Source organism: Muntiacus reevesi, chromosome X (assembly GCF_963930625.1).
Source record: "Muntiacus reevesi chromosome X, mMunRee1.1, whole genome shotgun sequence".
In the NCBI taxonomy this organism is placed as follows: domain Eukaryota; kingdom Metazoa; phylum Chordata; class Mammalia; order Artiodactyla; family Cervidae; genus Muntiacus; species Muntiacus reevesi.
Window position 1 is genome coordinate 76,666,857 of NC_089271.1, and position 24,572 is coordinate 76,691,428.

At 35.7% G+C, this 24,572-nt stretch overlaps 1 protein-coding gene across 1 annotated transcript in view; it reads left to right on the forward strand.

The window, feature by feature from the left end:
- DACH2 (dachshund family transcription factor 2) overlaps nt 1-24,572 on the forward strand; it is a 791,610-nt gene that overhangs the window by 408,265 nt on the left and 358,773 nt on the right. The window lies entirely within an intron of this gene.

The following is a 24,572-nucleotide window of genomic DNA, read 5'->3' on the forward strand; positions in this document are numbered from 1 at the left end:
TCTTCATGCACTTTTGTGTCTGAAGGTGTATTCCTGATGTATCCATGGAGAGAGATGTACTCCATGTCCATCTATTCCTCTGCCATCTTGTTCTCCTCTGTTTTAATATTAAATATAATATATATATATATGTATATATAAAATATATATATTTAGTTGTGTGTGTTTTCTGTATATTTTGGATATTAACTCCTTATCAAATAATATTGGCAAACATCTTCTCCTATTCAGTAGATTGTCTTTTCACCTTTTTTCTGCAAAATCTTTTTAGTTTGATGTAGCTCCATTTGTTTATTTTTGTTTTCTTTGCTGTCAATAATTTGTGCCTTCTAGGAAGTTTTCCATTTCACCTATGTTATAAAATTTGTGAACATAGTAATTTTCAATGTTTCTTTATTAGTTTTTAATGTTTATAGGAACAGTAGTAATGACCTCTATTTCATTTACAATATTAGTAATATGTTTTCCCTTATTTTTTCTTAGTTACCAATGTTAGAAGTTTTACAAAAGACCTTTTCCAATAATTGAGTTTTGGTTTTATTAATTTTGTATTCAATGATTGTTTTCAGCTCTAATATTATTGTTATGTTTATTCTGCTTTCTTTAGATTTAACTTGACTTTTCTCTTTTAATTTCCTAAGATAAAAATTTACATAATTTGTTTTATGTCTCTTTTAATAAGATTTTCATGCAATTTCATAGATTTCCCTCTAAGTCCTGCAGTAATCACATTATACAGATTTTGATAAATTTTCATTTTCACTTTTTTTAAAATAGTTTAAATTTATCGTGAAACTCTTTTTAATCCACATGTTATGTATGCTGTTTAATTTCTACATGTTGCTATTGTCCAAGTATCTCTCTATCATTTATCTCTATTTTAGTCAGAATCTGAGCACGTACTTTGTATTATTTTTAGTTTTTTAAATTTGTAGTAGTATGTTTTATGGGCCAGAATGTAGTCAATCTTGAAGAATGTTCAAAGTATTTTGAGAAGAATGTGTATTCTGATGTTGTTGAATGAATAAATTTAAATTTAAATTATATCTGGTTGATTGATGGTGCGGTTCAGTTCAATGCTGTCCTTATTTTCTGCCTGGTGGATATGTCAATTAGTGATAGATGAGTGTTGAAGTTTCTAACTGTAAGAATGGATTAGGTTTTGTTTTTGCTCTTTTTTTTTTACTTGAAGTTGTATCAGTTTTTCCCTCAAGTATGTTTATGCTTTGTTGTTAGTCACATTCACCTTAAGAATTATTACATTTCCTTGGAGAATGTACCCCTTTACTGTCATGCAGTGCCTTTTTTATCCCTAATAATTTTCAATGTACTGCAGTATTTTTTCTGTTTGAAATTAATAAAACAACTTCTGGCTGCTATACTAGTGTTATATAACAATTTCTCATCAGCTTTTTCTTTTATACATGATAGTGTATATATGTCTATGCTACTTTCTTCATTCGTCCCACACTTTCCTTTCACTACTGTGTTCATAATTTCATTCTCTACATCTGCACATTCATTCCTTCCTTGCAAATAGGTTCATCAATACCATTTTTCTAGATTCCATATATATATATATATATATATATATATATATATATATATATGTTGATATACAATTTTGCTTTTTTGTTTCTGACTGACTTCACTCTGTACAACAGGCTCTAGGTTCCCATCATAACATTGTAAAGCAATTTTCCTACAGTTCAAAAATAAATTTAAAAAATAAACAACTTCAACTTTCTTTTGAATGGTATTAGGGTGATGTCTTTTTCCATACTTTTATTTTAAATATGCATTTGTATTTAAAGTTGATTTCTTGTAAATGATTTCTAATTCAGTTCAGTCCAGTCACTCAGTCATGTCCAACTCTTTGCAACCCCATTGACTGTGGCACACCAGGATTCCCTGTCCATTAGCCATTCCCTGTCCATCAGCCACTCCATCAGCTTCAAACTCGTGTCCATTAAATCAGTGATGCCATCCAACCATCTCATTCTCTGTCGTCCAGTTCTCCTCCTGCTTCCAATCTTTCCCACCATCTGAGTCATTTCTAATGAGTCAGTTCTTCGCATCAGATGGCCAAAATATTAGAGCTTCAGATTCAGCATCAGTCCTTCCAGTGAATATTCAGGAATGATTTCCTTTAGTATTGACTGGTGTGATCTCCTTGCAGTCCAAGAGACTCTCAAGAGTCTTCTCCAACACCACAGTTCAAAAGCATCAGTTCTTTGGCTCACAGATGTTTTATGGTCCAACACTCATATCCATACACAAATACTCGAAAAACCAGAGCTTTGACTAGATGGACCTTTGTTGGTAAACTAATGTCTCTGCTTTTTAATATGCTCTCTTGGATTGTCATAGAATTTCTTCCAATGAGCAAGCATCTTTAAATTCATGGCTGCAGTCACTATCTGCCATGATTTTAGAGCCCAAGAAAATAGTCTGTCACGGTTTTTATTGTTTCCGCATATATTTGATATGGACTGATATGACTGGATGCCATGGGATCTTCGTTTTTTGAATATTGAGTTTTAAGCCAGCGTTTTCACTCTCTCAATTTCATCAAGAGGTTATTTAGTTACTCTTCGATTTCTGCCATAAGGGTGGTTTCATCTGCATATCTTGGTATTCATATTTCTCCCAGGTATCTTGACTCCAGCTTGTACTTCATCCAGCCTAGCATTTCACATGATGTACTCTGTACATAAATTAAATAAGTAGGGTGACTTTATACAGACTTGACATACTCTGTTACCAATTTGAAACCAGTATATTGCTTCATGTCTGGTTTTGTTGCTTCTTGACCTGCATACATATTTTTCAGAAAGCAAATAAGGTGTTCTGGTATTTCCATCTCTTGAAGAATTTTCTGAAGTTTGTTGTGATACACAGAGTCAAAGGCTTTGGTATAGTCAATAAAGCAGAATTAGATGTTTTTGTGGAACTCTCTTGCTTTTTCTATGATCCATTAGCAATTTGATCTCTGGTTCATCTGTCTTTTCTAAATCCAGCTTGAACATCTGGAAGTTCTTGGTTTATGTATTGTTGAAGCCTGGCTTGGAGAATTTTGAGCATTACTTTGTTAGTGTGTGAACTGAGTACAATTGTGTGGTAATTTGAATACTTTTGATATTGCCTTTCTCTGGGATTGGAAAGAAAACTGATTTTTTCCAGTCCTGTGGCCACTGATGAGTTTTCCAAATTTGCTGGCTTATTGAATGCAGCACTTTCACAGCATCATCTTTTAGGATTTGAAATATCTCAACTGGAATTCCATCACCTCCACTAGCTTTGTCATAGTGGTGTTTCCCAAGGCCCACTTGACTTCACACTGCAGGATATTTGGCTCTAGGTGAGTGATCACACCATCATGGTTATCTGGGTTATTAATATCTCTTTTGCATAGTTCTTCTGTGTATTCTTGCCACCTCTTCTTAATATCTTCTGCTTCTGTTACGACCATACCATTTCTACCCTTTATTGTACTCATCTATGCATGAAATATTCCCTTTGTATCACTAATTTTCGTGAAGAGATCTCATAGTCTTCCCATTATATTGGTTTCCTCTGTTTCTTTGCATTGGTCATTTAGAAAGACTTTCTTATCTCTCCTTGCTCATCTTTGTAACTCTGCATTCAAATGGATATATCTTTCATTTTCTCCTTTGCCTTTAGTATCTGTTCTTTTCTAAGCTATTTGTAAGGCTTCCTCAGACAACCATTTTTCCTTTTTGCATTTGTAGGTGAGTGGCGAAGAATTGATGCTTTTGAACTGTAGTGTTCGATAAGTCTCGAGAGTACCTTTCCTTTCACTTCTTTTCTTTTCACTGCTATTTGTAAGGTGTCCTCAGACAGCAATTTTGCCTTTTTGCCTTTCTTTTTGGTGGGGATGTTCTTGATCACAGCTTCCTGTAAAATGTCACAAATTTCCATACATAGTTTTACAGCATTCTCTCATCGTAAGGGATTTGATGTCACTTCGTGACATCCTTTAAGGACCATTTAGGTCCTTCCTGAATGGTCTAGTGGTTTTCCCTACTTTCTCAATTTACACCTGAATTTTACAATAAGGAGTTCGTGATCTGAGCCACAGTCAGTTCCTGGTCTTGTTTTTGCTAACTATAGAGTTTCTCCATGTTTGGCTGCAAAGAATATGATCAATCTGACTTCAGTATTGACCACCTGTTGTTGTCCATATGTAGAATCATCTCTTGTGTTGTTGGAAGATGGTGTTTGGTATGACCAGTGAGTTCTCTCCTCAAAACGCTGTTAGCCTTTGCCCTGCTTCATTTTGTACTCCAAGGCCAAACTTGCCTGTTACTCCAGGTATCTCTTGACTTCCTACTTTTGCATTCCATTCCCCTGTGATGAAGAAGTCTTCATTTTTTTGGATGTTAGTTCTAGAATTCTTGTAGGTCATCATAGAATCGTTCAATGTCAGCTTGTTTGGCACTAGTGGTTGGGGCATATACTTGGTTTTCTGTTGTTGAATGGTTTGCTTTAGAAACAGAGATTATTCTGTCATTTTTGAGACTGCACCCAAGAACTGCATTTCAGACTCTTTTCTTGACTATTAGGGATACTCCATTTCTTTTTTTGTTTTTTTTTTTTAATTTTTCAGTGGGTTTTGTCATACATTGATAGGAATCAGCCATAGAGTTACACGTATTCCCCATCCTGGTCCCCCATCCCACCTCCCTCTCCACCCGATTGCTCTGGGTCTTCCCAGCCCACCAGGCCAGAGCATTGGCTCATGCATCCCACCTGGGCTGGTGGTCTGTTTCACCACAGATAATATACATGCTGTTCTTTCGAAACATCCCACCCTCACCTTCTCCCACAGATTTCAAAAGTCTGTTCTGTACTTCTGCGTCTGTTCTTCTGCCCTGCATAGAGGGCCATCGTTACCATCTTTCTAAATTCCGTATATATGTGTTAGTATGCTGTAATATTCTTTATGTTTCTGGCTTACTTCACTCTGTATAATGGGCTCCAGTTTCATCCATCTCATTAGAACTGATTCAAATGAATTCTTTTTAAAGGCTGAGTAATATTCCATGGTGTATATGTACCACAGCTTCCTTATCCATTCATCTGCTGATGGGCATCTAGGTTACTTCCATGTCCTGGCTATTATAAACAGTGCTGCGATGAACAGTGGGGTGCACGTGTCTCTTTCAGATCTGGATTCCTCAGTGTGTATGCCAGAAGTGGGATTGCTGGGTCATATGGTAGTTCTATTTCCAGTTTTTTAAGAAATCTCCACACTGTATTCCATAGTGGCTGTACTAGTTTGCATTCCCACCAACAGTGTAAGAGGGTTCCCTTTTCTCTACACCCTCTCCAGCATTTATTGCTTGTAGACTTTTGGATAGCAGCCATCCTGACTGGCGTGTAATGGTACCTCATGGTGGTTTTGATTTGCATTTCTCTGATAATGAGTGATGTGGAGCATCTTTTCATGTGTTTGTTAGCCATCTGTATGTCTTCTTTGGAGAAATGTCTGTTTAATTCTTTGGCCCATTTTTTGATTGGGTCATTTATTTTTCTTACTCCATTTCTTCTAAGGTATTCTTGCTCACAGTAGTAGATATAATGGTCATCTGAATCAAATTCACCCATTCCGGTCCATTTTAGTTCACTGATTCCTAAAATGTTGATGTTCACTTTTCCATCTCCTGTTTGACCACTTGCCATTTACCTTGATACATGGACCTAACATTTTAGGTTCCTGTGCACTGTTGTTTTTTACAGCATCGGTCTTTACATCCATCACCAGTTACATCTACAACTGCCCATTGTTTTTGCTTTGGCTCCATTTCTTCCTTCTTTCTGGAGTTATTTCTCCACTTTTCTCCAGTAGCATGCTGGGTACCTACTGACCTGGGGAGTTCATCTTTCAGTGTCATCTCTTTTTGCCTTTTCATACTGTTCACAAGGTTCTCAAGGCAAGAATACTGAAGTGGTTTTCCATCCCCTTCTCCAGTGGGCCATTTGTTTTGTCTGAACTCTCCATCATGACCTGTCCATCTTTGATGGCCCTTCATGGCATGCCCCATGATTTCATTGAGTTAGACAAGTCTGTGATCCATGTGATCAGTTTGCTTAGTTTTTTGTGATTGTGATTTTCATTCTATCTGCCCTCTGATGCATAAAGCTTTGAGGCTTATGGAAGCTTCCTGATGGAAGAGACTGACTGTGTCATTTAATCAGATGATTTTAATAAACTCTGATACTCTCTGCCTTTTAATTGTTGTTTTTGGTCCATCAACACTTAAAGTGATTATTGATATAGTTCTATTAATATATATTGGATTTGTGGCTTTGTTCTATTTGTTGTCCTATTTGTTGTTGTTGTTTCTACTTTTGCTCCCCACTCTTGCCTCTCATTTGAACTGAACCCTGTACAGGAATACATTTTGCTTTCTCTTTTAGTATTCCAGTAATATTCTTATTTTACTATCTTTATGATTGCCCTAGAGTTTACAATCTACATTTATGACTAATATAAGTCCATTTTAAAGTAATATGACATCCCAAATTTTAGTTAGTTCAATTACCTTATAATAGAGCACTCTCAGTTCCTCTCTTCTCTCATTTATAATATTGATGTCATTCATTTTTGTTTATCCTTACATTAGTAGATGTCAAGTGTATCATTGCTATACTATTTTGAACATACTCTTAATTGCTGAATCAATGAAAAATGAAGAAAATAATTTAATTTTACTTTCATTTATTCATCATCTAATGCTCTTCCTTTCTTGTTTTGATGAGTCTATTTTTTTCCAGTGAGATGTAATCAACAAAAACATTGTGTAAGTTTCATCTGTACAATATGGGCTTCTTTGGTTTTAATTATTTTTGTGACTTAACAGTATGTTTTAAGTCTTAAGGAAGAAATATGTCAAATTCTCAGAAATAATGCTTAAGAATTAATGAATAGCAAAAGTATAAAAACCAAGAGAGTTATATATGATAAGAATGTATAAAATTGTCCAAATCACAGTTGAAAATAGCAACAGTTCATATTTTTTTTAAGTTGTGCGTATACAAAAATGTATTTTTTTCAATTTTTTTAAATTTTCCAGTAGGCTGTTACATAATATTGAGCAGAATTCCCTATGCTAGGGAAGAGGAACAGTAGGTCCTCAGTTATCTATTTTATATATAGTAATGTGTATGTGTTAATTCTGATTTCCTAATTTATCTGTTCTCCTGCCCAAGTTTCCGCCTTGGTAGCATATTTTTTTTTTTTTAATCTGCGAGTCTGTTTCTATTGTGTAAATAAGTTCATTTATATATTTTTTAATTAGATTTGACTTATGAGTAAACTTGTCTTTAGAATTCTCACTTTCTCAGTTCTCTTCACCAAGTGCCTCATTTTGTTTCTCAGAGTTGAAACAGGGTGCACATGCACAAGCAAAGCTTCAGTTAAAACTATTTACATCAATATGCCTTGTATAAACAACAGTTGATGATAGTGGTTTAGTGTGTGCATTCTGGATCCCATTTTGATTCAATTCCTTCTTGACTGTGTCAGTTTGGGAAAATTACTAAATCTTTTTGAGCCTGTGTTTTCTCTTGAATATGTGACTGATTATAGTACTAATTTAAACTGTGGTACTGGAGGATGCTCTTGAGAGTGCCTTGGATAGCAAGAAGATCAAACCAGTCCATCCTAAAGAAATCAACCCTGAGTACTCATTTTAAGGACTGATGCTGAAGCTCCAATAATTTGGCCACCTGATGCAAAGAGCCGACTCACTGGAAAAGACCCTGATGCTGGGAAAGACAGGGCAAGAGGAGAAGAGGGTGACAGAAGATGAGATGGTTGGATGACATCACCAACTAAATGGACATAAGTTTGAGCAAATGCTGGGAGATAGTGAAGGACAGGGAAGCCTAGCATGCTGCATGAAGTCCATAGGATTGTAAAGAGTCTGACATGACTTAGCGACTGAAAAACAACAAAGTACTAATCTATAGAGTTGTCCTGAGTACTAGATGAATAGTTTTTAGCACATATTAAGTGCTCAACATGCTTCGAGCATTTTACTTGCACATAGTTAAGTGTTCAATGAATGTGATTCTCACAGAAGTTAGATATATATATTGTCTTTTTATGTATATGTTATGGCCTATAACTGTTCATTGTAATTTTAATTTCTAACGTCGTTATAAAGTACATGTATGTACTTCGTTGATACTGTCAGTGGTAACTCACAAGTCCATTCATGATAAAAGTGAAAGACTAATTCCATATATCGATATGCATTAAGAACCCAGGCTTAGTAAATGTTTCTTGTGAAATTCATAAGTATGTATTGTCATTGTTAGTTTGATTATTTGTTACTATAATTATTCATTCATCTTCTCCTCCATTTCTTTCTTCTCTCTTTACATTTTCCCTGTTAAAAATCTGTGTTCTTTTATCTTATCTTTTTTCACCTAAAATAGATTTTTTGTGTGTATTCACTATAATGCATCTACTTAAAAATATATATATATTTTTCCTTTTGTATTTTTATCCTAGCCTCTGCTTTGTACTTCAGTTTATTCAATTTTTCCCTGTTTATGTGGATTCAGATTTTAGACCTATATCATTCTCCTTTTTTTTTTTTCCTGAAGCCTTTCTTTTACCATTTTTTTTTGAATGGCTAGTCTACTAGGTAAAACAATCACTCAGTTTTTGTTTGTTTAACAAATATTTATTTCTCCTTTATTTTTTAAAGATAATGCCATGGAGTAAAAGGTTATTGAATTATTGATTGTCTTTTTTTTATCACTTTAAAAACACTTCATTGTCTTCTTGCTTGATGGTTTTGGAAGAAAAAAAAATGATTTAAATATTGTCTTTGCTCCTCTACAATTATGGCTTTATCCTCCTAATTCTTTCATTTATGATTTTCTCTCTCTTTTTTTAAAATTTTCTCTAGTTTGAATATGATATGCCTAGTTGTAGTTATATATACAGTTGACCCTTGAACAACATGTGGTTTATTGGGACAACATCCAAAGCAGTTAAAAATCTGCATAAATCTTTATAGTCAGCTTTCTGTATCCTTGGGTCTGCATCTGTGGATTGAACCAACAATAGATCATGCAGTACTACAGTGTTTATTGAAAAAAAAATCTATATGTAAGTGTCCCTGTGTAGTTCAAACCCATGTTCTTCAAGGGTCAACTGTATATGTATTGTGCTACTTGTTTTCTGAGCTCCGTGGATCTATAATTTGGTGTCTGAAATAATAATGTAATTATTACTTCAAGTATCTCCTCTCTCTGTCTTTCTTTTCTTTCTGATATTTCCATCATACATCACAACTTTTCTACTTTTGCACAGTTCTTTGATATTTTGTTCTATCTTCATTTTATTCTCTTTGATTTTAAATTTGCAAAGTTTATATGGACCTGACATTTCTTCATGGTCATTGATTCTTTCTTTGTTCATTTCCAGTCTATAGATCATATCAAAGGCATTTATCATTTTGTTATAATGTTAAAAAAAAATGCAAGCATTTTATTTTACATGTTTCTTAAGACTTTCCATCTCTTTGCCTATATCATGCACCTTTTCTGGCATGTTGTCTATATGTCTATTAGTATCCTTAGCATACGAATCATAATTATTTGTAATACTTAGTCTGCTAATTCATAACTCTGCCACGTATGAGTCTTGTTTTGATATTTGCTCTATCTCTTTATCTCTTTAAACTATGCATTTTTTTTTAACGTGCCTTTTAGTGTTCTTTGTGCAAGCTGGACAAGAAGTACTGAATAACAGAACTTAGATAAATAGGCCTTTTAGTATGAGATTATTTTTGTCTAGCTAATTGTTAGACTATGTTTAATGTTTGCTGTTGCTGTAGGTGTCAGAAGCTAAAATTGTTTCTATTTTCCTTGTTTTTGTCTCCTCTGTGGACCTTGGGTTTCCTTAGAGACTACTTCTTAAATATTTCCTAGATATGGAATTTTTTCAGGGGTATCTGGAATTAGATATTTCCCTTCTCTAGGTCAGTTAGTTTCTGGTAAAATTCCAGTCAGCTGAGCTTTAGTAATACAGTATCTCCAAGGGCATTTTTTATTAGAAGAGTATGATGCACTGAGTGTATTTCAAAATGGCTACTTTCCTCCTCTTCCTGCCAAAAGCATTTGTGTTTTTCTCTGATTTTCACTTTGAGGATCTGGTAGATCTCCTGGAACAAAACCACTGATATTGTGGGGATAGCCTGAAACTGACTCCTTGAAATTTTTAAATCTCATGCTTATCTACCCTGAGCTTTTGGCAGTTTATCAATTACAGTTTAAGTCTTCTACCTTGGTATTGGCTTTACAGGTATTTAAAATTATTTTCCTAGACTTCTGTTCTAGTAGCTGTGAGTCTGCATATTCATCTGTCTTTATAATTTTGAGGGCAGTGGTTCACCCTGTGACCTCAGTTATCTAATAGATCTGAGAAGAAACCTTGATTTTCATTTATTAATTCCCCCCCCCCTTACTTTCAGGATGGAGGTGATAATTTACAGAATATCTTTCACTATGGTTTTAACCTGCATTTCCCTAATTGGTACTGATACTAAACATGATTTCATGTGTTTACTGACCATCTGTATATGATTCATTAGAGAAAGGTTGATTCAAATCCTTTGCCTATTTTTTAATTGGGCTGCTGGCACCAGAATTGACTGGTAAGATGGCGGTGCCCTCTTGAAAGTCAATTAGAATGCTGCCACTGAGTGTATGCACTGTTGCAAAAGTTCTAGGGCCAATAACAATTTTCCCAACCCAGTGATCCAGCAAAGGGACTGAGAAGCCCTAGGGAATTTGACTCTGAAGGCCAATGGGATTTAACCACAGAATTTCCACAGGACTGGCGAAGCAAAACCAGAACCTTTTACATACCAGAAACCAGGAGAAAGGAACAGTGCTCCCCGCCATGACAGAATGAGTCAGACTTGTCTGTGAGTGTCCAGGAGTCTTTGGCAGAGGCACATGTTGGCATCGGCCTACCACAGAGTCCAGGGCACTGAATACACTAGTCCTGCAAGCCGTGGCGTGTTAGTATAAGGTTTTTGAAGGAAGTCACCATTCCTACCATTACCGTTACCATAGTTTGACCTGAACTACAGGGAGGGAAGACAGCCCCACCCATCAGCAGAAAATTGGACTAGACATTTACTGAGCATGGCCCCGCCCACCAGAGCAAGAACCAGTTTCCCCACAGCCAGTCACTCTCATCAGGAAGCTTCTACAAACCTCTTATCTTCATCCATTAGAGGGAAGACAGAATGAAAACCACAATCACAGAACCAAAACTGATCACATGGATCACAGCCTTGTCAAACTCAATGAAATCCTGAGCCATGCAGTGTAGGGCCACCCAAGATATATGGGTCATGGTGGAGAGTTCTGAAAAAATGTGGTCCATTGGAAAAGGGAGTGGCAAACCACTTCAGGATTCCTGTCCTGAGAACCTCATGAACAGTATGAAAAGGCAAAAAGATATGGCACTGAAGGATGAACTTGCTAGGTCGGTAGATGCCCAATATGCTACTGGAGAAAAGCAGAGAAATAGCTCCAGAAGGAAAGAAGAGGTTGAGCCAAAGCGGAAACAAAGTACAGTTGTGGATGGTCTGGTGGTGAAAATAAAGTCTGATGCTGTAAAGAACAATATTGCATAGGAACCTGAAATATTAGGGTTCGTGAATCAAGGTAAATTGGAAATGATCAAACAGGAGATTGCCAAAGTGAACATTGACATTTTAGGAATCAGTGGAGTAAAATGGACCAGAATGGGTGAATTTAATTTAGATGACCATTATATCTACTATTATGGACAAGAATCCCTTAGAAGAAATGGAGTAGCCCTCATAGCCAACAAAAGAATCTGAAATGTAGTACTTGGGTACAGTCTCAAAAATGACAGAATTACCTCTGTACTTTTCCAAGGCAAACAATTCACATCATAGGATTTCAAGTCTATACGCCAACCACTAATGCTGAAGAAATTGAAGCTGAACAGTCCTATGAAGACCTAAAAAATCTTCTGAAACTAATGCCAAAAAAGATGTCCTTTTCATCATAGGGGACTGGAATGCAAAAGGAGGAAGTCAAGAGACTGGAGTAACTTGCCTGGAGTAACAGGCAAGTTTGGCCTGGGAGTACAAAATGAGGCAGGGCAAAGACTAGCAGAGTTTTGCCAAGAGAACCATAGCAAACATTTCTTTCAAAAATACAAGAGAAGACACCACACATGGACATCACAAGACGGTCAATATCAAAATCAGATTGATTATATTCTTTGCAACCAAATATGAAGAAAATCTATATAAATAAAACCAGGAGTTGACTGTGGCTCAGATCATGAACTCCTTATTGCAAAATTCAAACTGAAATGGAAGAAAGTAGTGAAAACCACTAGACCATTCAGGAAGACCTAAATCAAATCTCATACAATTATACAGTGGAAGTGACAAATAGAGTAAAGGAATTAGGTCTGATAGACAGAATGCCTGAAAAACTATGGACAGAGGTTCGTAACATTGTACAGGAGGTGGTGATCAAAACCATCTGCAAGAAAAAAAATGCAAAAAAAGAAAAAGTTCTCCGGGGGACCTTGCAAACAGGTGAGGAAAGAAGAGACACAAAAGGAAAATGAGAAAAGGAAAGATATACCCATTTGAATGCAGAGTTCTGAAGAAGAGCAAGGAGAGATAAGAAAGCCTTACTAAGTGTCCAATGCAAAGAAATAGAGGGAAAAAATAGAATGGGAAAACTATGAGATCTCTTCAAAAAAATTAGTGATACAAAGAGAATATTTTATGCAAAGATGAGCACAATAAAGTACAGAAATTGTATGGTCGTAACAGAAGCAGAATATATTAAGAAGAGGTGGCAAGAGTACACAGAAGAACTATACAAAAGAGATATTAATAACCCAGATAACCATGATGGTGTGATCACTCACCTAGAGCCAGACATCCTGGAGTGTGAAATCAAGTAGGCTTTAGGAAGCGTCACTACGAACAAAGCTAGTGGAGGTGATGGAATTCCAGTTGAACTATCTCAAATCCTAAAGATGGTGCTGTGAAAGTCCTCAAATCAATATGCCAGCAAATTTGAAAAACTCAGTAGTGGCCATAGGACTTGAAAAGGTCAGTTTTCATTCCAATTCCAAAGAAAGGCAATGCTAAAGAATATTCAAGCTAATGCTCAATTGCTCTCATTTCACATGCTAGCAAAGTAATTGTGAAAATTCTCCAAGCAAGGCTACAATAGTACATGGACTGAGAACATTCAGATGTTCAAGCTGGATTTAGAAAAGGCAGAGGAACCAGAGATCAAATTTCCAACATCCGTTGGATCATAGAAAAAGCAAGAAAATATCAGAAAAACATCTACTTTTGCTTTATTGACTAAGCCAAAGCTTTTGACCGTGTGGATCACAATAAACTGTGGATAAAACAGTTGGATCCAGTCATGGGGCAATGGACTGGTTCCAAAATGAGAAAGTAGTATGTCAAGGCTGATAATTGTCACCCTGCTTATTTAACTAATATGCAGAGTACATTGTGAAAAATGCTGGGCTGGATGAAACACAAGCTGGAATCAAGATTGCAGGGAGAAATACCAATAACCTCAGATATACAGATGACACCACACTTATGGCAGAAAGTGAAGAGGACCTAAGAAACCTCTTGATGAAGCTGAAAGAGGAAAATGAAAAAGCTGCCTTAAAATTCAACATTCATAAAATGAAGATCATAGCATTTTGTCCCATCAATTCATGGCAAATAGATGGGGAAACAATGGAAACAGTTGCAGACTTTATTTTCTTGAGCTCCAAAATCACTGCAGAGAGTGACTGCAGCTGTGAAATTAAAAGACACTTGCTCCTTGGAATAAAAGCTATGACAAACCTAGACAGCATATTAAAAAGCAGAGACATTACTTTGCCAACAAAGGCCCATATAGTCAAAGCTATGGTTTTTCCAGTGGTCATGTATGGATGTGAGATTTGGACAATTAAGAAGGCTGAGCTCCAAAGAATTGATTCTTTTGAGCTGTGGTGTTGGAGAAGACTGTTGAGAGTTCCTTGGACTGCCAGGAGATCAAATTAGTCAATCCTAAAGGAAATCAGTCCTGAATATATATCAGAAGGGCTGATGCTGAAGCTGAAGCTCCAGAATGTTGACCTCATGATGCAAAGTTCTGACTGATTAGAAAGACCCTGATGCTGAGAAGGATTTAAGGCAGGACGAGAAGGGGATGACCGAGGACAATATTGTTGCATGGACTCACTGGCTCAATGAAGATGAGTTTGAGCAAGCTCTGACAGATGGTGAAGGACAGGGAAGCTTGGCATGCTACAGTCTATGTGGTTGCAAGTAATCAGACACAACTGAGTGACTGAACAACCATCTCTCTCTGAAACATTGAGTTGTATTTTAGTTTCCTGAATATGCATTTTTCACTTCTTTTGTTACACGTATTCCTAAATATTGCATTCCTTTTATATTAACATAAATGGATAGTCATTTTAATTTCATTGTGTTATTTTTAGGTGTTTATATAAACACAATTGTTTTATATGTTGATTTTGTGTTCTGCATTCTTATAGACCTACTTTATTAATTCAATAGTTTTCAAAATTGAATTCCTTGAGATTTTCTATATATAATATCTTCTTGTACATAAGCAAAGATAGTTGCATGTCTTTCTTTCCAGTATCATAGCTTTTTAGTTCATTTACTTGACTTATGGCTTGAATCTCCAGTACATTTTTGAACTGAGGTGGCAATAGGAGACATCCTTTTCTTTTCATGATCTCTGGAGCAAAGCATTAGCTATAATGTTCTGTGAAATTTTTGTATGTGCCCTTTATCATGTTATGTGTGCATGCTAAGTCAATTTAGTTGTGTCTGACTCTTTGTGACCCTTTGGACCCTAGTCTGCTAAGTTCCTCTGTCCGTGGGAAGAATACTGAAGTATTCTCCAGGCAAAAATATTGGAGTAGTTTGTCATTCTCTCCTCCAAGGGATCTTCTGCACCCAGAGATTGGACCAGTGTCTCATGTTTCCTGCATTGGCAGGCAGGTTCTTTGCCACTTATGCCACCTTTATTCCCAGTTGTGAAATATATATATATATATATATATATATATATATATATATATATATAGAGAGAGAGAGAGAGAGAGAGAGAGAGAGAGAGAGAAAGAGAGTTATATTTTGTAAATTTTATTTTGTTTGTATCTATCTATATGATAATGTAGTTTTGGTGTTTATTCTATTGATATAGCATACTGATTTTCTGTGTTAAGCCATTTTGTATTGCTGAGATAAATCTCAATTTACCATAGTGTATACTTCTTTTTTGTGTTGCTGAATTTGATTTGTGATGATTTTACTGAGGATTTTTGCATTTGGGTTCATAAGATAAATTATTTTATAGTTTTCTTTTATTGTGCTATCTTTGATTTTGATATTAAATTTACTTAAATCAAGATAAAACTTTCTTCAAAGGATAAGCTGTGAATTGTTTTCTCCTCTTCTATTTCTGTAATTTTTTTGTGAAAAATTGTATTAAGTCTTAAAAAAAAAAGATAATATTCTCCATGGAAGCTACCAGATTTAGGACTTTTCTTTGTAAGAAAAAAAAATCATTTCTTGTTATAGATCTTGTCGCATGTTTTGTTTCTTTGTGAGTCACTTTTGATAGTTTGTTTCTATTTCTACACTTTGTCCATTCCAGGTAGGCTTATAGTCTTTTAGACCTTTGCTATAAGGTCTTTAGTAATGTCTCTTTTTTATTTCTGATTGAAGTCAATTGAATTTTCTCTATTTTTGTCTATCTAACAGATTGTCAATTTTTCTGATCTCTCAAAGAAACTTTTGTTTTCTTTGATTTTATTAGTTGTTTTCTATTCTCTATTTCACTTATTTCCACTATAAACTTTACCATTTTCTGTCTTCTCCTTGCTTTGGATTTCGTTTGCTCTTCTTTTATCTGGTTTCATAAGGTGGAAGGTTAGGTAGTTGTTTTGAGATCTTTTTTTGGTGACAAAACATGCATAACATAGTTTAGAAGAAGGAATTATCCATGTTCCTCTTTATTCTCAACCTCAAAGATTGGATTTTTCTATTTACATTTAAATCTGTAATATATATATCTGTGTGGTTCAGTCTTTCATTCATATCCGATTCTTTGTGACCCCATGGTCAACAACATGCCAGGCTTCCCTGTCCATCACCAACTCCCAGAGCTTACTCAAACTCATGTCCATCAAGTCAGTGATGCCATCCAACCATCTCATCCTCTGTTCTCCCCTTATCCTCCTGCCTTCAGTCTTTCCCAGCATCAGGGTCTTTTCCAATGAGTCAGTTATTCGCATGAGGTGGCCAACATTCTGGAGCTTCAGCTTCAGCATCAGTCCTTTCAATGAGTATTCAGGACTTATTTCCTTTAGGATTGACTGGTTTGATCTCATGGCAGACTCTCAAGAGTCTTCTCCAACACCACAGTTCAAAAGCATCAGTTCTTTGCTGCTCAGCTGGAAATGCAAAAAGGAAAAATTGTTGTCTGAGAAGGCCTTACAAATAGCTGAGAAAAGAAGAGATGCTAAAAGCAAAGGAGAAAAAGAAAGATATACCTATTTGAATGCAGAGTTCCGAAGATGAGCAGGGAGAGATAAGAAAGCCTTCCTAAGTGATAGATGCAAAGAAATAGAGAAAAACAATAGAATGGGAAGACTATGAGATCTCTTCAAGAAAATTAGAGTTACCAAGGGAATATTTCATGCAAACATGAGGACAATAAAGGACAGAAATGGTATGGGTGTAACAGAAGCAGAAGATATTAAGAAGAGGTGGCAGGAATACACCAAAGAACTATACAAAATGATCTTCCTGTCCCAGATAACCATGACGGTGTGGTCACTCACCTAGAGCCGGACATCCTGGAGTGTGAAATCAAGTGGGCCTTAGGAAGCATCACTAGAAGCAAAGCTAGTGGAGGTGATGGAATTCTCCCTGAGCTATTTCAAATCCTAAAAGATCATGCTGCTAAAGTGCTGTACTAAACATGCCAGCAAATTTAGAAAACTCAGCAGTGGCCACAGGACTGGAAAAGGTCAGTTTTCATTTCAATCCCAAAGAAAGGCAACGTCAAAGAATGTTGAAACACCGCACAATTGCACTCATCTCATACGTTAGCAATCTAATGCTCAAAACTCTCCAAGCCATGCTTCAACAGTATGTGAACCATTATTTATATATACCTACTGCTAAATACAATCTAAGATAAGGAAGCTGTGGTGCATATACACCGTGGAATATCATTCAGTCATTAAAAATAATTCATTTGAATCAGTTCTAATAAAATAGATGAAACTGTAGCCCATTATACAGAGTGAAGTAAGTCAGAAAGATAAAGACCATTACAGTATACTAACACATATATATGGAATTTAGAAAGATGGTAATGATAACCCTATATGCAAAACAATAAAAGAGACACAGATGTACAGAACAGACTTTTGGACTCTGTGGGAGAAGGCGAGGGTGGGATGTTTCGAGAGAACAGCATCGAAACATGTATATTATCTAGGGTGAAACAGATCACCAGCCCTGGTTGGATGCATGAGACAAATGCTCTGGGCTGGTGCACTGGGAAGACCCAGAGGGATCAGGTAGAGAGGGAGGTGGGAGGGGGAACGGGATGGGGAATACATGTAAATCCATGGCTGATTCATGTCAATGTATGACAAAAACCACTACAATATTGTAAAGTAATTAGCCTCCAACTAATAAAAATAAATGAAAAAAAAAAAAAAGATTACAATAGAGGACACATTTACTATAATACTATGAACATAGTAATACAAAATTTGTGTATGAAATTGATTAAAAAGCCTACTAAAATCTGAGGTTAATACCACTGCAGTGTTTATGCTGAAGCATGGAATCTAGTCATTCTTTTTAAATTTAGTGAAATAATGCGTGTAAGTACTGGGTCTACACTATGTTAATAAAATGAACATTTTAGTTAAAGCTTGTGGGGGATCCAAATAAATGAAAATCTTTTTTAAAAGTCAAAGTTTACCATTTTAACCATTGTAAAGTGTACAATTCAGGAATGTTTAGTAGAGTCACAGCACTGTACAATCACTGTGTTGCTACACAATTTTTTCATCATCCCAAAGTAGTATCTCCTACCCACTAAGCAGTCACTTTTCATGCTCCATCTTCCAGCCGCTGGCCACCACTATTATACTTTCTTCTCTGTGGAATTGTCTGTTCATGATATTTTATGTGAAAAGAATATGTGGCCATTTGCATCTGGCTTCTTTCATTAGGGTGTTTTCAAGGTTCATCTATGGTGTAGCATGTATCTGTTTTCATTATTTTCTATGTCTGAGTAATAGTCTGTTTTATAGACACACACTATTTTGTTTATCCATTTATCAATTGATGAACATTTGAGTTATTCCTATCTTCTGACTACTGTGGATAGTGCTGCTATGAACATTAGTGTATAAGCTTTTGGTTTATAATGTGTTTTCATTTATGATATCTAGGAGTGTAACTGCCTACTCATATCATAATTTTACGTTTAACTTTTTCAGGAATCACAAAATTGTTTTCTACAATGATTATACCATATTACAATCCAACCAGCAATGCATATGGGTTAGAATTTCTCTGTATCCTCACCAACACTTACTTATTTTTTTTCCCATGTGGTCATCCTCATGGATGTGGAGTGGTATCTCTTTTGGTTTTGAGTTGCATCTCACAAATGACTAATGACATTGAATGACATCTTTTTATGTCCTTGTTGACTCTGTGTGTGTGTGTATGTGTGTGTGTGTGTGTGTGTGTGTGTGTGTGTGTATCCTCTTTGGAGAAATGTCTATTCATCTCATTTGCCCATTCCTTAATGGTTTGTTTGTTTTTTTGGCTGTAAAAATTCTTTACATATTCTGGATACAATAATTGTATCCAATATATGATTTGCTCCTATTTATAGGTTGTCTTTTCACTATTTTGAAAGTGTTTAATGCAGAAAAATTAGAATTTAGTAAATTCCAGTTTATCTAGCTTTCCCTTTTGTTCTTTGTTCTTTTGGTGTTATAACTATGAAATCATTGCCAAATCCAAGATTATCAAAATTTGCCTTTATAATTTCTTCTGAAAGTTTTAGAGTTAGCTCCTGTTGTCCTAGAATAACTTGTTTAACATACTATCCTTCCCCCATTGAATGGTCTCTTCACCCTTGTGATCATAGATGTATGGGTTATTTCTGGACACTCAATTCTATTTCATTGTTCTAGATATTTATCCTTAAGGAAGTTCCATCCTGTCATGATTACTATAGTGTTGTAGTAAGTTTTGAAATTGGGAAGTTTGAGTTCTTCAACTTTGTTATCGTTTTTCAAGATTTTGTTTTTTCCATTTGGAGCCTTTTGCAATTCCATGTGAATTTTAATATTATATATATATATATATATATATATATATATATATATTTATTTCTCCAGAAAGAAAGAACGGTTAGCACATTGATAGGGTTTGCATTCAATCTATAGATTGCTTTGGGGAGTATTGCCATCTTACAATTATTAAGTCTTTTAATTCATGAACATGGGGTGTATGTCCATTTTCATATTTAACATAGCCATTTATATGTACAAATTTATTTTAAGCATGTTTTTAGCTACATTCTCAGTTTTTTTTTGTTGTTTCCTCATTTCATTTATCTGAAACTACTGTCTAATTTCCCTTATAATCTTCTCTTTCAAGCATTGATAATTTAGGAGCATGTGTTTTAGTTTCCTCACATTTTGAATTCCCCAGATTTCTTCCTTGTATTGATTTCTAATTTAATGCCATAGTGTGGATAGAGAATCTACTTTTCAAGCTTTCAATTCTTTTAAATTTATTAATGTTTGTTTTATTCCCTAGAGTATGGTCTCTCCTGCAGAATGTTCTGTGTACTTGAGGAGAATGTTTCTGCTGGGTTTGGGTGGAGTATTCTGTAGATGTAATTTAGGTCTATTTCCTTCAGAGTGTTGTTCAAATCTTATATTTCCTTGTTGACATTCTGCCTAGTTGTTCTGTTATTGTTAAGTGGATTGCTGAAGTCTCCCACTATGATTTGAATTATCTATTTTTACATTTACTATTTCAGGTTTTGCATTATGCATTTTAGAGCTCTGTTGCAGATGCACATATATCTATAATCATTATATCTTTGTGATGTGTTGACCATTATTATTATAAAATGTCACTCTTTATCACTAGTACCATTTTTTAAATGTCTATTTTGTCCCTCCTCAGAGGGTGCAGCCTTTAGCATAAGTACAGCCACTATGGGATGACAATGTTTTAGTATGGTTCTCTTTGGCTGTTATTTTCTCTGATATTTTTGTCAAGCTGATTACTTCTGTTGATATCACAGTCAGCCCTTAGCTCTGAGTGATAACCAGCTGATTTTTCTCTTATTTTTGACAATTCACTGGGAGTATAAATACTATATACAGTCTAACCCAATTATATTTTGATCATTTGGCAGGAGTAGTTTTTATAGGCTATTCTTTGTGGTTTGTTCTGACCCCAGGAGTGGTATAGTGGTGATTTAGTCACTGAGCTGTGTTTGACTCTTGTGATACTATGAACTGTATCCTGTAGGCTCCTCTTTCCATAGGATTCTCCAGGCAAGAATACTGGAGTAGGTTTCCATTTCCTTCTCCAAGGGATCTTCCCAACTCAGGAATTTAACCCAGGTCTCCTGCCTTAACAGGAAGAGTCTTTACCAACTGAACTACGAAGGAAGCCCCCAGGAGGAGGGATCATCTTGATTGTCTCCATGGTTTTCTCTGCTCAGCCAGCTGGCCTGTGGTTTATCTGGTTGCTCTCTTGGAGTTATTAGTCTCCTCTTTATGACTTACATCGAAAATATACATTACATTCAACAGAACCATTAAGTTTAAACTTTCCAAAACTCTTACAAATAAAGTCAATTCCCTTGGAAAGATCATCTTAGTTTTCTGTTATGATGGCCGACCTCTGTCTCTCTAGTAAAAAACTACACCACTGATCTGAATTTGGGGACCGGGAGGTGGCTCACGTCTCTCTGAATGACACTCCTGCTTTATATGGTAGTAACTTTTCTCTTCTTGACTTGCCTTTTCCATGATGAAAGCTTCATCCTTTGAATGAACTGGGGAGAAGGTAACCTGGGCTGCACTGTTTTTTTTTTTCCTGCTGCACTCTGTTTTAGAGCTTCTGCCTTTTGAATTGTGGCTAGGTGAAGGAACAGGGCTCTGGAACACTCAGAATGAGCTTTTGCAACATGGAACTGGGGAAGGTATGAAATGACCTGTCCCCCCCTCAGAGAGATTCCACCACTTTAACTGGGATCTGAAGAAAGAGATGCCCATGTATTTTTTGGTCACTTCTCATAATGGAGGTCCTGTTTATTGAGTTGAAACAGACGGGAGAGGGAGAGGGTTTCCTGTCTCAAATGTCATTGACTTTTCCTGTTCCTATTGGGATTTAGTATATTGAAGTGGGGATAAATGTTTCTTCTTTTGCTGTGTTTAATTAGGACTGTTTCTAGAGACTTAAAATTTTTGGTTTTAAATCATTCTTATCAATTATGTTTTCCCTCTGGGAACAATTCTGCAGAGGTCCTAACATCACTATTCTTGATGTCATCTCACAATGATTATTATTTCTTCCATATAAGCTCGGTCTTTCCTGGTTTTTGTATATCTAATAATTTTGAATTCTATTCTGTATACTATGAATATTATATTAGATTTTAGGACTTATTTACAGCCTATGCAGAATGTTGCCTGTGTAGAATGTTGATATTTTATTTTATCAAGGAAATCACCTTTTTTATTTTCAGGCCACAACTTCTCATTCACATTGTGTATGTTGTGTTTTTGATGTAATTTTGGTTAAAAGACTTTGCAGTAGTTTTCAAATCTATCCTTTGTGTACATAATCTTGGACAGTCTGTTACTTGGCAGTGGTTTAATTTAGTTTATTTCTTGAAGTCTTTGGTTTGCAGACTAAGATTATATCCCCATGTATGCACAGTTCAGAATTGATACCAGGATTTCATAAATTATTTTATAGGCTCGCTGCCTTGAGTCCCTCCCTCTTCCTGATTTCTCCTGTGGTTTCCAATTCTTTGGGTCTCCTTTTGTGAGACCTCTGGACAGATATTTGAGACTTAATTACTCCATTATATTTGTACACTTCCATTCCTGTGCCTGTGTTCATTTTCAAGTGGTGGAGAATCAAAAAGAAAAAAATATATCAGTGGGTCTGGCCCTTCTTGGTATCAGATCTCCTTTTATAAGAAGGTAAAAATCCTGTACTCTTGTTTCTGCATTACAAATTGAGACATAGGACATGAAGTACTGGAGAAAGGAAAACAAATAAATAAAAACAAGCAAAAAATTGAGGGTTTCCAGTGTCTGAATATTAGGAGTTCCTTTTCTTATTCCTTGAGCTTCCCTAGTGGCTCAGATGGTAAAGCATCTGCCTGCAATGTGGGAGGGGGTTGGGAAGATCTCCTGGAGAAGGAAATGGCAACCCGCTCCAGTATTCTTGCCTGGAGAATCCCACGGACGGAGGAGCCTGGTAGGCTACAGTCCATGGGTTGCAAAGAGTCGGACACGACTGAGTGACTTCACTTTCTTACTCCTTAAGCCAGAAGCAGAGGACTTCTATTTTCCTCTCTGTCTGCACCAGTGCCCATTTATATATTTCACGCTATGTTGAATTCAAGCTAGAAGATACTGGAGGGATAATTGTATAAACCTACTACCAGATTGGTAGTCTTTGAATTCTGAGGTTCTGACTCTATCTTTCTGCTGATATAATTTTCAGAATTCTCAATGAGCTATATTGTGCATTCTGTCTACATATCATTGTGTTGTGTGAGAGGAAAAGGATGGTATATATTTACCTCCTTTACATAGAAGCACAGTCAACCTTGTTAAAGCATGTATTTTGGGCTTTCCTTGAATGTCAGGGTATACCATTTCTGTACCACCAATCACACATGTAAATTATGGCCTATGGTTTTAGTAGTCCTTGCTATACTTGTAACAAAGGCCCTGAGTTTTTATGAACTTTGGTTATGATTACCTATCAATCTACTGATTTCCCCTTGTAGTCCTAAGGGAAAGAGGAAATATATATTGCTGACATGACAACATGCTCAGTCACTCAGCATGCCCGACTCTTTGCAATTTCATGGACTGTAGCCCACTAGGCTCCTTTGTCCATGGGATTTTTAAGTCAAGGATACTGGAATGGGCTGCAGTTTCCTTCTTCAGGGGGTCTTCCTAACCCAGGGATTGAACCTGCGTTTCCTGCATTGGCAGGTGGATTCTTTACCACTGAGCCACTGGGGAGTCCTGTTTATAATAGTATGAAGTACATTTCAACTCACATCTTTTCCTCCACAATTTCAAATCTTGAAATTTATTTCATTTGCTTCTAGTAATGTGTGCAAACTCTTCTTTATAAATCAAATGTTTATTTTAGTGAAAACTATTATTTAACTTGATACCATTATTACTGCATTAAAGTAAAGCAAAAATGTGTTAATACTGCATATCTTCTGTTACATGTCTTTAATGTAATAAAGACCTGAAATGTGACTTTAATATTGTTTACATTTTAATGTCATAGAAAAAAAAACTCTGGGGACTTCCCTTTGACCCAATGATTAAGAGTTCACCTTCCAATGCAGGTGGTATAGGTTTGATCCCTGGTTGAAGAGCTATGATTCCACATGCCTTGCAGCCAAAAACCAAAGCAGAAACAATATTGTAACAAATTCAATAAAATAGTCTACATCAAAAAAAAAAAAAAATCTTTAGAAAAAGGAACTAGATTTTCTTAAAAAAAAAAACAAAAACAAAGGGAAAGTCATATCCAAAATAAGAAATAAATTAAAAAAAAATAAGAAAAAGTACTCTGAAGGTGAAATAGTTCTTATTTACTTTTCGCTGCAATGAATAGTATATCAAAGGACAGCAGACATCTTTTTCTTCTGTTCTGATTGGCCAAAAGAAATTTCAGGAAGAAAAGACAATATGTAGTCATCTGTGCAGAAATGTAGTTGGAAATTATAATTGAGGCCAATAGAAACCAAGGCATACAAACATCCTTTCTCAGTTAAAATAAAAATCCTGACAAAAAAATAAGAGAAGACAATAAATTGCCCAGTTTCCATGACTCCTGGTTAAAAATCTTCATTATAGATTTATTATTTTTACTTCATTATACAATGCAGATTCCTTTCATTATTGAGGATCATAATATTAAGTTCTTTCAAATGGAAAAGAGCTATTTCCTTGGGATAGTGTGTGTACTGCTGTTGCTTTTATTGTTGTTGTTTTCAGTCTCAAGGACAGAATTATATTTTTGTCTTTTGAACGAGTATTTAATATGGAGGCAGCATTGGCAAAAGGGAAGTAAATATTAGTATCTAGATACTTGGTGCTTATTTCAAAATGAAGGGTGGAATAA